Source organism: Etheostoma spectabile, chromosome 15 (assembly GCF_008692095.1).
Source record: "Etheostoma spectabile isolate EspeVRDwgs_2016 chromosome 15, UIUC_Espe_1.0, whole genome shotgun sequence".
Classification (NCBI taxonomy): domain Eukaryota; kingdom Metazoa; phylum Chordata; class Actinopteri; order Perciformes; family Percidae; genus Etheostoma; species Etheostoma spectabile.
Window position 1 is genome coordinate 730,396 of NC_045747.1, and position 5,455 is coordinate 735,850.

Genomic DNA, 5,455 nt, shown 5'->3' on the forward strand with positions numbered 1-5,455 from the left:
AACCTTTTCATTCACCCCGCCCTTCCTCTTGAAACCACGCCCCTTGCTCTCTCAACTGTTCTACACACACTCAGCAGACCCAACCTCCCGTGTTGTTTTCCCACATACAGTGATTCCTCACGTTAACAGTAACCCAAGATGCTGTCCTCCTGTGTCCTGTCCCACCACCAGTGACCCAGTCCACCAGTGACACCAGTAGTGGTCCCAGCAGAGCCGCTTCTCAGAGCACCTGCAGGGATCCAGGTCTGCGTGTGTGATGGGAGTTCTGGTTGTAGAGTGCAGTGATCCAACGGGACCACCAGGCGGCACCAGGCCAACTCTGTGTCAGAGTAGAGCTGCTGGGATCACCCGTACTGGTAAAAGTAGACAGTACTAAGACAGTACTATTACCACTGTCCCACTGTTCACGGACACACATGTAACGTCTCAAAAATAAGAGAAACGTGATCAAAACTATTAAAGAAGCAGGTTTCTAGTGTCTATAGGTAAGTGTTGGGCAATAGCAATGTGCAACAAAGTACATTTACACAGTACTGTTCTTAAGTACCAATTTAGGTACGTGTACTTTATTAGGTCTTTTCTTTTCCTGCCACTACTTCTTACTCCGCTACATTTCAGAGAAATATTCTGCTTTTTACTCCCCTACATCATCTGACAGCTTATACTTAAGCGTTTGCACACAAACACATGCATGTTTTCTATAATTAAACTCCAATATATACATTACAGCTGAAATGATTAGACCATTAAACACTTTGATTGACATAACAGTTTGGATCGTTTCCGGTTTCTAAAATGTAAGGATCTTTCCTGCATCATCCTTTACTTTTAGTACTTAAGTCCATTTTCCTCATGATACTTAGAAACTTTTACTTAACCCTCATGTTGTTCTTCCCATTGACTATGCCGCCTTTGTTTTTCGGGTCAAAATGTAATGCTTTGTCGTCTTTTTCGACACGTCTTTGTGTTGTTTTTGTCAATTTTTTCCACTGTTTGTCATTTATTTGCAATTTTTTAAGCTTTTTACTGGAATGTTTTAACAATCTTTTAACATTTTTTCTTAAATTCTATAAAATTGAATTAAACACCCACATTTGGTTAAAGTATTGAAATGATAATTTCTTTTTTTCCTACATTGTTTGAAAGTAACCCAAATTTCTGATATGAGAAACTTTGTAAAATGGGTTATATTGACCCGAGGACAACATGAGGGTTAGTGACATTTCCGTGCAGACTTTTGTGTAGTATTTTCTACAGTGTGTATTAGTACTTTTATTGAAGTAAAGGATCTTCCACCGGTGTTGGGTAAATGAAGCCTCCACGACCGTACTACTGTACTAAGTCTTGATCACTGCATATTTTACTATGTAGACTGTTGTAAAACCGTTGTTTCTGGTTCCAACCTGCAGCTCGGTCTGGAAACCTGCACCTTTAATAGTCCTGCACAACGGTGCTACCACCTAACCTGGCCCTGTTGATCAGTTTGATACTTATATTGACTGCTGCATATATGGTGGACCTTTTTTCCTTAGTATTGCCCACACATGAAGCCCAGTCTGCTCTGATTGGTCAGTGTTTCGGGGTAGTCCACCACTGCACAATGTGTCTCTGCACCATCGCTGCAGCCGGGGAATGACTAGAGCGGCACTTAAGCAGTAATTTCTACCTAAATACAGGCTGGTTGCATTTCTCTATATTGAGTGTTTTAATATTCATAGTATGATTAGCAACCCCACCTGCTTCATAAAAAATAAAAAAAGACACTAATGTTTACATCTGGGAGTATTGCTAAGATTAAGAGACTAAAACAGTTGGCTGAGGTTCAATCAGAGTTAAAACCTCACAAAGCCTTTTACCACCCACACAACCACTCTACATAAACACACTGCACAAGGTTGAATATGACGTTTTGTCCATATGGGAAAGGTAATGGGAAAAGTCAAATATACAAAGAAGAACACTTTCCCAAATGCAGAAAACACACCCTACATTCAACTATTATAGGAAGGAAGTGCATGTCAGAGAAGAACAGTGTCATAGAAGAGGCCCAGGGTGTCACTTCTAAACGTGGCGTACGTAAAGACGGGGCTGAAATGTCGTGTGCCACTTCCACGCAAAGGTTATGATTTATAAAAAAAAATAAAAAAATACTTTGAGAGAATGTCGGTCCTCCACACAACTCTGACCCCGGCGTACCCACATTTTGGACAATGGCGACACACATGATGTTGAGGTGCCATAATGCCCGTGGAGTCAGGTTTCCCTACACTGTGTGAGAACAGGCCGAAAAGAGAAGTCGATTTGAAACAATTCCCGAGTTTTTTTTGCTTTTTCCTCCCCGTCGTCATGATTACCGTCCCAAAAGAACAACAGCCCTGGTGATCAACGTGCGCCAGCATTCACTTGATGCTTTGCATGGACTGTTGATGGTTAAATGGGCGTGCACATGGAGGGATAAGAGGCTGATTCAGTACGCACACTTGTAGTATCTGTGATTTATAAGGGAACATTACTACAGATGTGAATATGCACGGTTCCATCAATCCAATTTTTTTGGCTTACCTACACTTTTAGTAAGGATCCTACGCACAGTTTTGAAATGAGAATCCACTATTACAACAATGACTCACCTTCAGAATAAAAGGGTGACTGGGTTTTTTAGACCTTGTTATTGTGACCACACATCATTCTGTCGGAAAGAAAATCTCTGATAGGGAAGAATAAACCGTGAAGATTAGAGGAGAGCCGTAGATAGAGAAAGCAACAGAGAGGCAGGCCACAAAACTGTTAGTGTGTAGCAGTGATGAGTATTGTGTGTGTCTGTGTTTGGTGTGTGTGTGTGTGTGTGTGGTCTGCAGTCTCATCAGCTAACTCAGATTCCACAGCTCCAATGTCTTAGTGCCGCAGCAACCAATAGTATGCAACCTACCAACCAACACTGACCAATCACGGCCTTGTCAGTCAGGCTGTGATTGGTCGATATCTGAGCTCCCCAGCAGTGGCTGCAGCAGGGCCCGGTCGTCATCTGCTGCACGCCTAGGCTGCTTTTCTGAGGAGTTCCTCTCAAACGCCCAGCTGTTTCCATTGCAAACAAACCTCTTCAGTATGATCTTCATGAGGAGATGGGTGTTTATCCAATACCACGGGCTGAAAGCCATGTCAACCATGTACGAAAATAAAAGGATGTAGGGTAGCACCTTTCAGTTCAAGTTCAGCAAGTAGGGTTTTTCTCGTATAAAGAAAGTTTTGGCACCCCACAAACCCACCCACCCCCCTCCACCACAGCCAGCACTGAAGGAAAAACACAAAGCGCCAACACGTAACAAGACCTAAATAAGGACCTTTTCACAATACAGTGGTGCATTAAAATGTATGCGGATCCCCAGACCCCCCACTTACATGTGTCCCCCCTATAGACCCATTCGGAGCCCAGGAGCCATCCTACTATACAAACATTTAAGCCTGGGTTCAGGACTTCTTTGCCAGCTGCTGATTTGTGTGTGTAAGTCACATACTGGACAGTCCACCACAGAAGAAGAACAAGGATCAAACATCAGGCAGCTCAGATGATTGCCATCTCAGCGAAGTCTAGTAGTTTTGATGGTATAAACCAGGAACAGTAATTTTAAGTAAAATGTATTGAACTGCTGATAACAACAACAACCTTTTACTAAATAACACAGGTTATCTCGCCTGATGCCAGGGACTAAGCCCCGCCCACAACATTTAGCTCAGGACCATAGACTGTATATTGTTAATTAATAATATGAAGTCTGATTCTGGATTTGATTTGTTTGGAATAACAATGCTTGAACCAGCTGTTTGGACCCAATCAGATTGTCAGGGCGGGCTTTAAAACATGACGCAGATGATCAACAGTACGTAATCAACCCGTCACCAAGGCGCTGGTTTGAATTTACTGACAACAAGATGGCTGCCGCTGGAGAGCCGGGCCTGTTGCACGAAACTAGATAAGGATTAAGCCGGGATATTCAAGTTATCCTGGATGAATTTAGCTTGGACTCGGTTGCACGAAACCATTGAATTAAGCCCAGCCAAGTTACCATGGAGATTTATTCTTTGCGGCTAGCCTGTCCAGAGCAGGCTAACAGCCGGGCTAAGATTAATCCTGGTCTCATGTGTCCAATCAGCTGCCGTCTGATCCCAATAAACGTGTTTACCAGTTGATTGCGTTGTCTTCTGCATGTGTTCTGCTTATTTTTATTAACTGCATTAGCCTACTTGTCACTATTGTTGTAGTGAGTTTGATTTAACCCTACTACAGCTGTTAGATGTTAGGTGGTTGCACTGGCACCCTGATGCGGAGTGGGACTTTTCCCGGTGGGACGGTACTGTGTCGAGGCTGCCCGCGTGCGGCCGCTGCCTGGTGCCCGGTGCGCTGCCGGTGGCCGGTGCCCGGTGGACGCTGCCCGGTGGTCGCTGCCGGTGGCCGTGGCCGTGGACCTGCCGGTGGTCGCTGCCCGGGCTGCCGGCGGTGGCCGGTGCCGGTGCCCGGTGTGGCCGCCGCTGCCTGCAGCAGACCTGTGCATCGCGTCAGTGTCCACTCTCTCTGTAAAAGTAGAATGAGCAGCGCAGCGTCCGTGGTCTCAGCTTCAGTTACAGGACGCGCTCCGAAGATTAGTGACGATATTAATGTAGTGATATTCCAAGATGATAATAATGGCAGACTGGTCAGAGACCAATACATTCATGCTTTCATGTTCTTGTTGCTTGTCCTTCTCTAGCAAAGGACAGTTTGTGTTACTCCTTAATATGTAGGCCTAATGTTTTTTATTATAGCTTACTTTGGTTTTAAAACCTTCTCATTAGTCTCCCATCCCTGGACCAATAACGTGGCCTATATTCATTAGCTACGTGTAGTGTAGTTTACATTCATCACACCGGGAACACCACAACGGTTCTAAATCTTTTTATTTTGGTGCGGTCACTTGTCAGAAGAATAAACCATGAATATAGTTTTACAAATGCTCACAGCGTGTATTGAAGTCACTTCTTTTTCTAGTTGTTGTCCCTTTCTGATTGTTCTGTATGAACATTACTTGTACAAAGAATTAGATATAGCTTATAGAGATTTGTGCATATGGTTGTAAACAAGTTCTCGCATTGTGAATAAGTTTGAAATTAAGCTAGAGTCCGTAGTTATATTTCCGAGGAACATTAATTCCCTCTGCTCACTTTAAGGCAAAGGCTAAATAATAATACATTGTATTTATATAGTGCTTTACGTAGTAGGCTAGTCAAAGACACTTTACAGTAAAACCAGCACATTATCACATAAAAATAGAACCATGAAACTAGCATATTTAAAGCAATTAAAACACAGTGTAGTTATTATTTAGCCTTTGCCTTAAAAGTGAGCAGAGGGAATTAATGTTCCTCGGGAAATATACCCTACGGACTCTAGGCTTAATTTCAAACCCTTATTCACAATGCG